The 14,331-nt window shown below is 37.8% G+C and overlaps 1 long non-coding RNA gene, 6 other non-coding genes and 2 pseudogenes across 7 annotated transcripts; 7 read left to right on the forward strand and 2 right to left on the reverse strand.

The window, feature by feature from the left end:
• Positions 1-347: 347 nt before the first annotated feature.
• Positions 348-466, reverse strand: LOC149879915 (5S ribosomal RNA). Its single transcript, XR_016446625.1, has one exon. It is a non-coding gene; the product is annotated as a 5S ribosomal RNA (ribosomal RNA).
• Positions 467-863: 397 nt separating this feature from the next.
• On the forward strand, positions 864-1,268 carry LOC149879916 (late histone H2B.L4 pseudogene; annotated as a pseudogene).
• Positions 1,269-3,502: 2,234 nt separating this feature from the next.
• LOC149879917 (uncharacterized) lies at positions 3,503-5,169 on the forward strand. The gene is made up of 4 exons (XR_016446342.1): positions 3,503-3,644; positions 3,825-3,983; positions 4,652-4,716; positions 4,984-5,169. It is a non-coding gene; the product is annotated as an uncharacterized LOC149879917 (long non-coding RNA).
• A 312-nt stretch (positions 5,170-5,481) lies between these two features.
• LOC149879918 (U2 spliceosomal RNA) lies at positions 5,482-5,673 on the forward strand. The gene has a single exon (XR_016446690.1). It is a non-coding gene; the product is annotated as a U2 spliceosomal RNA (small nuclear RNA).
• A 110-nt stretch (positions 5,674-5,783) lies between these two features.
• Positions 5,784-5,946, forward strand: LOC149879919 (U1 spliceosomal RNA). Its single transcript, XR_016446533.1, has one exon. It is a non-coding gene; the product is annotated as a U1 spliceosomal RNA (small nuclear RNA).
• A 1,422-nt stretch (positions 5,947-7,368) lies between these two features.
• Positions 7,369-7,487, reverse strand: LOC149879920 (5S ribosomal RNA). The gene has a single exon (XR_016446626.1). It is a non-coding gene; the product is annotated as a 5S ribosomal RNA (ribosomal RNA).
• A 408-nt stretch (positions 7,488-7,895) lies between these two features.
• LOC149879921 (late histone H2B.L4 pseudogene) lies at positions 7,896-8,300 on the forward strand (annotated as a pseudogene).
• Positions 8,301-12,515: 4,215 nt separating this feature from the next.
• Positions 12,516-12,707, forward strand: LOC149879922 (U2 spliceosomal RNA). Its single transcript, XR_016446691.1, has one exon. It is a non-coding gene; the product is annotated as a U2 spliceosomal RNA (small nuclear RNA).
• Positions 12,708-12,816: 109 nt separating this feature from the next.
• On the forward strand, positions 12,817-12,979 carry LOC149879923 (U1 spliceosomal RNA). The gene has a single exon (XR_016446535.1). It is a non-coding gene; the product is annotated as a U1 spliceosomal RNA (small nuclear RNA).
• Positions 12,980-14,331: the final 1,352 nt, after the last annotated feature.

Below are 14,331 nucleotides of genomic sequence, written 5' to 3' on the forward strand. Positions count from 1 at the left end.
CCCCTGGGCCCGAAATTTCTCTCGGTGACTATGGTGGCTATAGTCCCTTTAACCGTTGCCCTTGTTGTTCAGCATCAAAACTAGCTTTCTGGCTTGTGTGCGAGGAAAAAGAGCGCCATTTTCTTTCCCTCAGAGATGCGGAGACGGAAGAAGCGCCCTCACACACCTTTCGACCAGTCGCTCCCCTTTCGATCGACACCACCCAGGCAGGGGCGCGTTTATGCATATTCTTTTGCAGGGGATGAGTTCTGTGTATCTTAGAGTCAACTAAAAAAGCAGATTTTGTAAAGAAAAGGGAGTCCCCTTTTGCGACTTTTTTTTTTTTTTTTTTTGTAAACGGTTGCAAAAGCCTACGGCACCAGGAGTTCCCAGGCGGTCACCCATCCAAGTACTACCCTGGCCCGACGATGCTTAACTTCCGTGATCGGACGAGAACGGGTGTATTCACCGTGGTATGGTCGTAGGCAACAGTTTACGGGTTTAATTCAAAATTTAAAGTTTCTAACGCCTTAACAATAATTTTTAACAGATGTGTGGCTATGAAAATAGCCTTTTGTGTTGTTTATACCGCCGTTTACTGGGCTGCTGGCTTTGGAACCTTCTCGTTCTTTTTGGGAAGCAACACAGCTTGAATGTTTGGCAACACACCGCCGCTCGCAATTGTAACACCTGACAACAACTTGTTTAACTCTTCGTCGTTGCGAACAGCTAGCTGTAAGTGACGAGGAATGATCCTGGCTTTTTGTTATCGCGTGCAGCATTACCAGCTAACTCTAAGATTTCGGCGGCTTTATCTTAAATTAAATCCAGTTGCAATTCAATGAAAACAAACGAAAAGAATTTTTACTGTTAGGCCCGTCGAAATGTCAGACGCACCAAAAACCGGAGGAAAACAAGCGCCAAAGGTGGCGAAAAAAGGCGAGAAGCGCGCCGGTAAGAAAGGTGGTAAAATTGCTGGAACTGGTGACAAGAAGCGCAAGAGAAAGAGACGAGAGTCTTATGCCATTTACATTTACAACGTCCTGAAGCAAGTTCACCCTGATGTCGGTGTTTCTTCTAAAGCAATGAGCATCATGAATTCTTTCGTGAACGACATTTTCGAAAGAATTGCTTCTGAAGCTTCGCGGCTCGCCCTTCAAAATAAGAAATCTACGATCTCTTCGCGTGAAATTCAAACCGCCGTGCGCCTTTTACTTCCCGGTGAACTTGCTAAACACGCAGTGAGCGAAGGCACCAAGGCTGTTACCAAGTACACCAGCAGTAAGTAGATCAAAATCCGCTCAAACGGCTATTTTTATAGCCACACATCTTTTAAAAACATTAGACGCATTAACGAAATAGGTTCAAATGAAAATATCTGTAGCAATCGCTATATTTAATTTTGCAAACAATGCCAAGTGCAGAATAGCTAAACTAGCTGCTAAAATAAAACACTTAAACTGCTGCATCCGTCCTAGGCTATGAACAACTTAAAACCTTTTTTCTTTTCTTCAAAATTGCTCTCAAACTCCCCTTTTCTAGAATATACATCGACCTAAAAAGCACGGAACAGTTACCGGTGAGGTTACTGTGACTTTCAAACTCAATTAGTGTAATTGTTACGACCTGACAAAGTCCTAAATGCCGCGCAACGTTCTGTAAAGCTATCAAAATGTATCAAGGTGTAGAAAAAGTCTAATTAAAACAGTTAATAGTACCGCTGTCATTTTGTAGATGATTTTTTATGGATTATGTTAGTTATGGAAAAATAATTGGTGCATGAAAGGGTCAATGGGATAGTTACGAAACTACAAATGTTGTTAATGTTTGTAAGAAAATAAGACCGAGGAAGTAGACACAATGTAATATCGTCAGTACAAATCATAATCTGATCACAATCGGAAAAAAAAAAAAAGAAGAAGAATACAGTTTTGTTTGTAAATTTTTTTTAATGACTCATAAAAAGGCTTGGGTACTAGTGATAACCCACAAGCTCTAAAATATCTAAAGAGATGCACTGTCTTCCGACCAGAGTTTCGGCACGGAAAAAACACATACTACAATTTAGTCACTGTGTATTAAGGTATGCATCAAATACTTGCCAATCGCGTTTCGTTCATTTCGGGGTTTCGGGAAGGGGAATAATAGAAAAAAAAAAGTAAAGAATTCGCAACTGAGCGTCCGCGGTGCACCCATCTTGCTAGGCTGCGCGAGTAAGCAGAAACCGTTACTATGCTCTTAGCTAAACCAATGATATTTATACTAACTAGATGTAAAACTTCAAATAAATTTCGTAAGAAAAAGTGAAGCAAGTTTTTTAAGTTTTTAAAGCCGGTAGCCTCTTTATTTAAACTGACAATAATTCGTTTGTTTTAATCGATGTTTTTATGATTCTGGCTGGCAAAAAAAAACTTGCTTGGCAAAAAAATATGCTTCACTGCGAAAGCGCGAGTTAAATATCTAGTTAATATACACTTAACCGCAAAATTAACGCACCACATACATTTCGATTTATTTAATTGTGGTCATATATTTTGACAAACGTGTTAAGAATAGAACACATGAACACAGTTATTTCGATGATAATAATAAAAGCGACTTTGAGGATGGTGAGAAAAGAAAAGAAAAGAAAAACAAACTAAAACTAGAAATATGGTAAGTAATAAAATTAAGGTAAGTAACAAAATAAACTAAGATGATTATTGTTGTTATGCACACTAATACAGCTTAAAATGTAACATTTTTGACTTATCAATATCTAGTGTTGCCACATCTTGATGTTGTTGCAGCCAGACAGCACCGTGGATTTCTTTCAATTAGAGGTGTAATCGTTTCTTGAAGGATATCTTCACATACGCGGATAAGACTTTGTCGCAACTCGTCTAGGTGGTGGATGTTGACTTCTAACACAGCGTGCCATTATGCCCCAAAGATGCTCTATTGGGTTCCTATCTGGACTGCAAGCCGGCCACTCCAAAACTTGAATAGTAGCACTTTGTAAGTATTCAGTAACAACATGCGCCGTATGTGGTCTAGCATTATCCTACATAAGAAGGAATCCATCTCCCATGAACGATGCAAGAGGTACCAAAAAAGGTTTTAAAATGTCTGCTTATGTATCGTTGAGAAGTCAGAACAGACGTGTTGCTCAAATGACAGTTATCATTGAGCAACACATCTGTTCATACTAACTTTATACATACTTTTCTTTTAAAAGTGAGGTTTAGTTACAGCAAAACGTGCTGCTTATGAAAAGCTGCTACAATTTGGAAACTAAAACGGAATAAAGCCTACAAATGACGTCACAATAAACATTATTATCGACTTTGTATTTGATAAATCCGGGAAATACGTAATATTTTTCAAAATAAGTCGGAATTTATAAGTGGTGCGTTAATTTTGCGGTAAAGTGCATATCATTGAGTTTAACAACGGTGCAGTGGCTACGCGCAGTCCTACTGAAATTTTTGGTGTTGGCGTAGCGTCAAGAGCAGAAAAGGTGCTTTAGCTTGTTTCGAAAAAAAGAAAAAAAAAAAAAAGGGAAACTAAACAAATTAAATCCTGTTTTATCTTCTCATACAGTAGCTGATGCCAAAACCAAGACAAGTGACAAGTTTAGAGGAGTTCACACAGTTTTTTTAACGATTTATCAAGAATGCTTTAAGGTAACAGAAGTACTGTGCTATTTTATTTTCAATCTTTTCACCTTATTTTGGTGTTTGTGTTTTAAAATTTGAAGCAGTTTAACCCCTATTGTTGTGCCCACTTTACTTTTTCAAGTCTTCAAATGCTTAAGAATAGTTTCTGATGAAAAAATCCTTTCAAAAATAAATTTCCATTTTTAGAAGCATCAGCTTTATGAAGGAGTAGTTACAAAAGACTTTCATGAGTGCAGTTACAGAGTTTGTTCTGAGTTCCTGGATTATCCAGAATGCAAGTTGCAATACTCTTTAGAGCATCCCACTCAATGAATAAGAAGTGGGAAATTCTTCTTGATTTTATTGGTGAGTGAAACAGAAATAGGATCTTTCTAAGACTTTTACCTATTTCTTTAGTTTGTTCATAGCTTTGTTTCATTTACAGTTATACTGACACAACCCCAATAAAGTAATGCTTAATTAGGTATGCTTTTCACTGGACAATCTATAGCTTCTTTGGAATGATCCCTTTAATTCAATTAAAGATATGCGATAAAATTTTAAAAAAATTACATACTCATTACATTTTGAACTGAACCTTTTGTTTGGCTTTCTCACATTATGTTTTATAGAGTTACTGCTAAAGTTAACTCAGCCTCAGGTAGCAAGTCTGATTATTGAAAATAAATTATTGAAAGAGAATTTTGAGTGTTGTCCTGGGGCAAGGTTAAGGGTTAAGTTAGGTTAGCAGAGCATATAATATTGAAGCAGTTAAAGTTTCAAGAAAAAAGGTAAGTCATGTTTCTTCGATAGTTTACCAGAACCATTTTTTAAAAGTGGTAGTTTGAAAAAGTCGACCTTTAGCCAACAAGTAAACATCTTTTTAACTGACTTGGGAATTATATTTTTAAGTTTATTCTCCATCAATCCTGAGCTTCTAATTTGTACGCAAATACATTTGCAGGCTTAATTTAGGTTAGGTAATATGTTAAAAAATGTAATATTTAAAAAAAATACTTTGCTTATTGTTCCAGGTCTCATTAACTTTTACCACCCTCTGCGAGTTTGTGATTGGAAAAATGCAGATACAGTGTGCAAGGTATGTATGCTTTACTTTTGCTAACCTAATGCTGTGTCGATTTAGTGTCATACATTTTTTCATTTTCCATTTGTCATTTGATATTTTGTCAGTGGATGTTTTAGGTCACTTTTTAAAATTGTTTTACCTTTTTGTCAGTAAACATTTAAAGTGTTCATTTCTTGCAATAACTAAAGTATCTGAAAAATATTTTCTTGCTACACAGTTTAAATTCTTAACTTAATTTGCACCATCCCAATTTTTAAACTTTCAAGCTTGTTTTTTTAGACTTTGTGAGGAATTACTACTTGGGAAAGGATCGAGGCTAATGACAAGCAAGTCCTCCTAAACTCTGCTGTTTCTTGGCGACCCTAGTGATGAATTAAAGTACTGTCATTACAACAGTTGAAAAAAACATTTAAATACAGAGGTTCTCAAAATGCTTTTTGACAGAGAAATCTGTCGGACGCTCATATGCAGAGTTGATTTCAGTTGTTCAACTTGGCCTTTGATCACATCTGCTGCCCAGCGTTAAATTTAAAAGCCTTTAAACGTTTTTTATGTTTTGGTTAATTGGGTTATTTTTGAAAGAAGCTTGTTATTTTTGAAAGAAGCTGGGTTATTTTTGAAAAAAAGCCCAAATGTTTTAGAGTGAAATTGATGCAGTACAAGAAAGCCATGTTTTCATCGTTGAAACTTAAAGTTACCCATCGACTTGATCATTCAAATGTCCACAAGTTTTTTCGTTGAGAGGGAGGGAGCCGGGACAAATTCGTTGCAAAAAGTATCGCTTCTCGGCCTAATGGCTAAGATCAAGTGTAGTATCTGTTCTTATCAGTTTAATATCTGGTACGCCGGCATAGTCCGGCTCATATATTAATCTGATTTTTGGCATTTGGTCAAGGGATCGTAGGTTTACCTCGCCCTGACCGCGGGTTGCCTCGGCGTTGCACTACTGCTGAGCGCGGCCCATACTATAGAGAAGGAAAAAAAAAAAGCAAACAAACGGGACGATGCGGTGTGCAATCGAAAACCCACAATTGAGAAGATTGGGGCACGTCCGAGGCTGCCCACACAACGGGAAAAGCATACTTACCTGACGGGAAGTAAACCTGATCAACATGGGGCTTCTTCCAGGGTGAGGCTCTTGCATTGCACTTCGCCTGGGCTGACCCCTGCGATTACCGCTAACGTCGGTAACTCGACCGTACAATTTCTGGTAGTGGGGGCCTGCGTTCGCGCTCGCCCCCTCCTCTAACGACTTAAAAAAAAAACCTCTCCTCTCACCCCTAAGAGTCTACTGCATATTTTGAGAGGCGCATACAAAGTCTGCTATAAGTGCAAATAAATTTTATTTATTTCAAAAGTTGTTGTTTTTTTTTTGTATAAAATCAATAAAAATCTAAGAATCGCAAAGAGGCAACCAAATAAGCATAGGAGCGACGAGAATCGTTTCAACGTGACAACCAGCAAGCGTGATCGACCGGTTACAATCCCGGAAATCACTCGACGGCGGAACAAATGTGACAGTCACAACAGTGAAAACGAGTCGCTGTAATAAAAAACAATGACGATAATAATAGTTAAAATAACAAACAGTAGCAACAAGAAAATCGATATCAATAGTGAAAACGAAAATAATGACAACGATGAAGATAACAATAACGACAATAACAAAAATTAACGATAGCATCGATAAACTAACGATAATGGGAATACTGACTATAGCAACGACCACAAAAAAATAAGCATTAGCAGTAACGATCTAACAGTAACAATAGTAACAACAACAGCAGCAGCAACAATAACAACAATTGTCAACCATTTATGCATATCGCATATTGGATTCTGGTGCGGTGAAATGCATTCTTTTACTACCGTTCATTATTTTCATGAAAACAGCTCTGATTCCTTCGTGTTGGTCTTAGAAAGAAACGACAACGACCAAAACATTTTGGCAAGTTGACACGTCAATACGCAACGTTGCCAGAGATACGTAACGACGATTGACGAATCTTATAAACTTTTGCTCTTCAAAGCTAGTTTTGCAGTCTTTTCGTCATTTCGACAAAACTAGGGAACATCGACATCGTGCAACTTTAGACTTGCGAGGGTTTCTTTCATGGCCGCCGAGAGGACGGGGAAGATTCCGGGTATCCCCGTGTATCTACAAACGATTTTTTAAAAACCATTTTTTAAAAGATTTAAATAGTTTTGACTTTTAAAAGATTTCATTCACTTTCGTTTTTAATTTTTAATGACCAGAGCACACTTCTATTGGTCCTGGGTATGTAATTGATCACAACGAGGGCCCCTTAAGAAAACTTCCCCTGGGCCCGAAATTTCTCTCGGTGACTATGGTGGCTATAGTCCCTTTAACCGTTGCCCTTGTTGTTCAGCATCAAAACTAGCTTTCTGGCTTGTGTGCGAGGAAAAAGAGCGCCATTTTCTTTCCCTCAGAGATGCGGAGACGGAAGAAGCGCCCTCACACACCTTTCGACCAGTCGCTCCCCTTTCGATCGACACCACCCAGGCAGGGGCGCGTTTATGCATATTCTTTTGCAGGGGATGAGTTCTGTGTATCTTAGAGTCAACTAAAAAAGCAGATTTGTAAAGAAAAGGGAGTCCCCTTTTGCGACTTTTTTTTTTTTTTTTTTTGTAAACGGTTGCAAAAGCCTACGGCACCAGGAGTTCCCAGGCGGTCACCCATCCAAGTACTACCCTGGCCCGACGATGCTTAACTTCCGTGATCGGACGAGAACGGGTGTATTCACCGTGGTATGGTCGTAGGCTGGTCGTAGGCAACAGTTTACGGGTTTAATTCAAATTTAAAGTTTCTAACGCCTTAACAATAATTTTTAACAGATGTGTGGCTATGAAAATAGCCTTTTGTGTTGTTTATACCGCCGTTTACTGGGCTGCTGGCTTTGGAACCTTCTCGTTCTTTTTGGGAAGCAACACAGCTTGAATGTTTGGCAACACACCGCCGCTCGCAATTGTAACACCTGACAACAACTTGTTTAACTCTTCGTCGTTGCGAACAGCTAGCTGTAAGTGACGAGGAATGATCCTGGCTTTTTTGTTATCGCGTGCAGCATTACCAGCTAACTCTAAGATTTCGGCGGCTTTATCTTAAATTAAATCCAGTTGCAATTCAATGAAAACAAACGAAAAGAATTTTTACTGTTAGGCCCGTCGAAATGTCAGACGCACCAAAAACCGGAGGAAAACAAGCGCCAAAGGTGGCGAAAAAAGGCGAGAAGCGCGCCGGTAAGAAAGGTGGTAAAATTGCTGGAACTGGTGACAAGAAGCGCAAGAGAAAGAGACGAGAGTCTTATGCCATTTACATTTACAACGTCCTGAAGCAAGTTCACCCTGATGTCGGTGTTTCTTCTAAAGCAATGAGCATCATGAATTCTTTCGTGAACGACATTTTCGAAAGAATTGCTTCTGAAGCTTCGCGGCTCGCCCTTCAAAATAAGAAATCTACGATCTCTTCGCGTGAAATTCAAACCGCCGTGCGCCTTTTACTTCCCGGTGAACTTGCTAAACACGCAGTGAGCGAAGGCACCAAGGCTGTTACCAAGTACACCAGCAGTAAGTAGATCAAAATCCGCTCAAACGGCTATTTTTATAGCCACACATCTTTTAAAAACATTAGACGCATTAACGAAATAGGTTCAAATGAAAATATCTGTAGCAATCGCTATATTTAATTTTGCAAACAATGCCAAGTGCAGAATAGCTAAACTAGCTGCTAAAATAAAACACTTAAACTGCTGCATCCGTCCTAGGCTATGAACAACTTAAAACCTTTTTTTCTTTTCTTCAAAATTGCTCTCAAACTCCCTTTTCTAGAATATACATCGACCTAAAAAGCACGGAACAGTTACCGGTGAGGTTACTGTGACTTTCAAACTCAATTAGTGTAATTGTTACGACCTGACAAAGTCCTAAATGCCGCGCAACGTTCTGTAAAGCTATCAAAATGTATCAAGGTGTAGAAAAAGTCTAATTAAAACAGTTAATAGTACCGCTGTCATTTTGTAGATGATTTTTTATGGATTATGTTAGTTATGGAAAAATAATTGGTGCATGAAAGGGTCAATGGGATAGTTACGAAACTACAAATGTTGTTAATGTTTGTAAGAAATAAGACCGAGGAAGTAGACACAATGTAATATCGTCAGTACAAATCATAATCTGATCACAATCGGAAAAAAAAAAAAAAGAAGAAGAATACAGTTTTGTTTGTAAATTTTTTTTAATGACTCATAAAAAAGGCTTGGGTACTAGTGATAACCCACAAGCTCTAAAATATCTAAAGAGATGCACTGTCTTCCGACCAGAGTTTCGGCACGGAAAAAACACATACTACAATTTAGTCACTGTGTATTAAGGTATGCATCAAATACTTGCCAATCGCGTTTCGTTCATTTCGGGGTTTCGGGGAAGGGGAATAATAGAAAAAAAAGTAAAGAATTCGCAACTGAGCGTCCGCGGTGCACCCATCTTGCTAGGCTGCGCGAGTAAGCAGAAACCGTTACTATGCTCTTAGCTAAACCAATGATATTTATACTAACTAGATGTAAAACTTCAAATAAATTTCGTAAGAAAAAAGTGAAGCAAGTTTTTTAAGTTTTTAAAGCCGGTAGCCTCTTTATTTAAACTGACAATAATTCGTTTGTTTTAATCGATGTTTTTATGATTCTGGCTGGCAAAAAAAAACTTGCTTGGCAAAAAAATATGCTTCACTGCGAAAGCGCGAGTTAAATATCTAGTTAATATACACTTAACCGCAAAATTAACGCACCACATACATTTCGATTTATTTAATTGTGGTCATATATTTTGACAAACGTGTTAAGATAGAACACATGAACACAGTTATTTCGATGATAATAATAAAAGCGACTTTGAGGATGGTGAGAAAAGAAAAGAAAAGAAAAACAAACTAAAACTAGAAATATGGTAAGTAATAAAAATTAAGGTAAGTAACAAAATAAACTAAGATGATTATTGTTGTTATGCACACTAATACAGCTTAAAATGTAACATTTTTGACTTATCAATATCTAGTGTTGCCACATCTTGATGTTGTTGCAGCCAGACAGCACCGTGGATTTCTTTCAATTAGAGGTGTAATCGTTTCTTGAAGGATATCTTCACATACGCGGATAAGACTTTGTCGCAACTCGTCTAGGTGGTGGATGTTGACTTCTAACACAGCGTGCCATTATGCCCCAAAGATGCTCTATTGGGTTCCTATCTGGACTGCAAGCCGGCCACTCCAAAACTTGAATAGTAGCACTTTGTAAGTATTCAGTAACAACATGCGCCGTATGTGGTCTAGCATTATCCTACATAAGAAGGAATCCATCTCCCATGAACGATGCAAGAGGTACCAAAAAAGGTTTTAAAATGTCTGCTTATGTATCGTTGAGAAGTCAGAACAGACGTGTTGCTCAAATGACAGTTATCATTGAGCAACACATCTGTTCATACTAACTTTATACATACTTTTCTTTTAAAAGTGAGGTTTAGTTACAGCAAAACGTGCTGCTTATGAAAAGCTGCTACAATTTGGAAACTAAAACGAAATAAAGCCTACAAATGACGTCACAATAAACATTATTATCGACTTTGTATTTGATAAATCCGGGAAATACGTAATATTTTTCAAAATAAGTCGGAATTTATAAGTGGTGCGTTAATTTTGCGGTAAAGTGCATATCATTGAGTTTAACAACGGTGCAGTGGCTACGCGCAGTCCTACTGAAATTTTTGGTGTTGGCGTAGCGTCAAGAGCAGAAAAGGTGCTTTTAGCTTGTTTCGAAAAAAAGAAAAAAAAAAAAAAGGGAAACTAAACAAATTAAATCCTGTTTTATCTTCTCATACAGTAGCTGATGCCAAAACCAAGACAAGTGACAAGTTTAGAGGAGTTCACACAGTTTTTTTAACGATTTATCAAGAATGCTTTAAGGTAACAGAAAGTACTGTGCTATTTTATTTTCAATCTTTTCACCTTATTTTGGTGTTTGTGTTTTAAAATTTGAAGCAGTTTAACCCCTATTGTTGTGCCCACTTTACTTTTTCAAGTCTTCAAATGCTTAAGATAGTTTCTGATGAAAAAATCCTTTCAAAAATAAATTTCCATTTTAGAAGCATCAGCTTTATGAAGGAGTAGTTACAAAAGACTTTCATGAGTGCAGTTACAGAGTTTGTTCTGAGTTCCTGGATTATCCAGAATGCAAGTTGCAATACTCTTTAGAGCATCCAACTCAATGAATAAGAAGTGGAAATCTTCTTGATTTTATTGGTGAGTGAAACAGAAATAGGATCTTTCTAAGACTTTTACCTATTTCTTTAGTTTGTCATAGCTTTGTTTCATTTACAGTTATACTGACACAACCCCAATAAAGTAATGCTTAATTAGGTATGCTTTTCACTGGACAATCTATAGCTTCTTTGGAATGATCCCTTTATTCAATTAAAGATATGCGATAAAATTTTAAAAAATTACATACTCATTACATTTTGAACTGAACCTTTTGTTTGGCTTTCTCACATTATGTTTTATAGAGTTACTGCTAAAGTTAACTCAGCCTCAGGTAGCAAGTCTGATTATTGAAAATAAATTATTGAAAGAGAATTTTGAGTGTTGTCCCTGGGGCAAGGTTAAGGGTTAAGTTAGGTTAGCAGAGCATATAATATTGAAGCAGTTAAAGTTTCAAGAAAAAGGTAAGTCATGTTTCTTCGATAGTTTACCAGAACCATTTTTTAAAAGTGGTAGTTTGAAAAAGTCGACCTTTAGCCAACAAGTAAACATCTTTTTAACTGACTTGGGAATTATATTTTTAAGTTTATTCTCCATCAATCCTGAGCTTCTAATTTGTACGCAAATACATTTGCAGGCTTAATTTAGGTTAGGTAATATGTTAAAAAATGTAATATTTAAAAAAAATACTTTGCTTATTGTTCCAGGTCTCATTAACTTTTACCACCCTCTGCGAGTTTGTGATTGGAAAAATGCAGATACAGTGTGCAAGGTATGTATGCTTTACTTTTGCTAACCTAATGCTGTGTCGATTTAGTGTCATACATTTTTTCATTTTCCATTTGTCATTTGATATTTTGTCAGTGGATGTTTTAGGTCACTTTTTAAAATTGTTTTACCTTTTTGTCAGTAAACATTTAAAGTGTTCATTTCTTGCAATAACTAAAGTATCTGAAAAATATTTTCTTGCTACACAGTTTAAATTCTTAACTTAATTTGCACCATCCCAATTTTTAAACTTTCAAGCTTGTTTTTTTAGACTTTGTGAGGAATTACTACTTGGGAAAGGATCGAGGCTAATGACAAGCAAGTCCTCCTAAACTCTGCTGTTTCTTGGCGACCCTAGTGATGAATTAAAGTACTGTCATTACAACAGTTGAAAAAAACATTTAAATACAGAGGTTCTCAAAATGCTTTTGACAGAGAAATCTGTCGGACGCTCATATGCAGAGTTGATTTTCAGTTGTTCAACTTGGCCTTTGATCACATCTGCTGCCCAGCGTTAAATTTAAAAGCCTTTAAACGTTTTTTATGTTTTGGTTAATTGGGTTATTTTGAAAGAAGCTTGTTATTTTGAAAGAAGCTGGGTTATTTTTGAAAAAAAGCCCAAATGTTTTAGAGTGAAATTGATGCAGTACAAGAAAGCCATGTTTTCATCGTTGAAACTTAAAGTTACCCATCGACTTGATCATTCAAATGTCCACAAGTTTTTTCGTTGAGAGGGAGGGAGGGAGGGAGCCGGGACAAATTCGTTGCAAAAAGTATCGCTTCTCGGCCTAATGGCTAAGATCAAGTGTAGTATCTGTTCTTATCAGTTTAATATCTGGTACGCCGGCATAGTCCGGCTCATATATTAATCTGATTTTTGGCATTTGGTCAAGGGATCGTAGGTTTACCTCGCCCTGACCGCGGGTTGCCTCGGCGTTGCACTACTGCTGAGCGCGGCCCATACTATAGAGAAGGAAAAAAAAAAGCAAACAAACGGGACGATGCGGTGTGCAATCGAAAACCCACAATTGAGAAGATTGGGGCACGTCCGAGGCTGCCCACACAACGGGAAAAGCATACTTACCTGACGGGGAAGTAAACCTGTTCAACATGGGGCTTCTTCAGGGTGAGGCTCTTGCATTGCACTTCGCCTGGGCTGACCCCTGCGATTACCGCTAACGTCGGTAACTCGACCGTACAATTTCTGGTAGTGGGGGCCTGCGTTCGCGCTCGCCCCCTCCTCTAACGACTTAAAAAAAAAAACCTCTCCTCTCACCCCTAAGAGTCTACTGCATATTTTGAGAGGCGCATACAAAGTCTGCTATAAGTGCAAATAAATTTTATTTATTTCAAAAGTTGTTGTTTTTTTTTTGTATAAAATCAATAAAAATCTAAGAATCGCAAAGAGGCAACCAAATAAGCATAGGAGCGACGAGAATCGTTTCAACGTGACAACCAGCAAGCGTGATCGACCGGTTACAATCCGGAAATCACTCGACGGCGGAACAAATGTGACAGTCACAACAGTGAAAACGAGTCGCTGTAATAAAAAACAATGACGATAATAATAGTTAAAATAACAAACAGTAGCAACAAGAAAATCGATATCAATAGTGAAAACGAAAATAATGACAACGATGAAGATAACAATAACGACAATAACAAAAATTAACGATAGCATCGATAAACTAACGATAATGGGAATACTGACTATAGCAACGACCACAAAAAAATAAGCATTAGCAGTAACGATCTAACAGTAACAATAGTAACAACAACAGCAGCAGCAACAATAACAACAATTGTCAACCATTTATGCATATCGCATATTGGATTCTGGTGCGGTGAAATGCATTCTTTTACTACCGTTCATTATTTTCATGAAAACAGCTCTGATTCCTTCGTGTTGGTCTTAGAAAGAAACGACAACGACCAAAACATTTTGGCAAGTTGACACGTCAATACGCAACGTTGCCAGAGATACGTAACGACGATTGACGAATCTTATAAACTTTTGCTCTTCAAAGCTAGTTTTGCAGTCTTTTCGTCATTTCGACAAAACTAGGGAACATCGACATCGTGCAACTTTAGACTTGCGAGGGTTTCTTTCATGGCCGCCGAGAGGACGGGGAAGATTCCCGGGTATCCCCGTGTATCTACAAACGATTTTTTAAAAACCATTTTTTAAAAGATTTAAATAGTTTTGACTTTTAAAAGATTTCATTCACTTTCGTTTTTAATTTTTAATGACCAGAGCACACTTCTATTGGTCCTGGGTATGTAATTGATCACAACGAGGGCCCCTTAAGAAAACTTCCCCTGGGCCCGAAATTTCTCTCGGTGACTATGGTGGCTATAGTCCCTTTAACCGTTGCCCTTGTTGTTCAGCATCAAAACTAGCTTTCTGGCTTGTGTGCGAGGAAAAAGAGCGCCATTTTCTTTCCCTCAGAGATGCGGAGACGGAAGAAGCGCCCTCACACACCTTTCGACCAGTCGCTCCCCTTTCGATCGACACCACCCAGGCAGGGGCGCGTTTATGCATATTCTTTTGCAGGGGATGAGTTCTGTGTATCTTAGAGTCAACTAAAAAA

The sequence above is a fragment of the Hydra viridissima genome, unplaced genomic scaffold (assembly GCF_058129835.1).
Source record: "Hydra viridissima isolate aposymbiotic clone 2 unplaced genomic scaffold, HvirCarnegie_v1 scaffold_13, whole genome shotgun sequence".
In the NCBI taxonomy this organism is placed as follows: Eukaryota; Metazoa; Cnidaria; class Hydrozoa; order Anthoathecata; family Hydridae; genus Hydra; species Hydra viridissima.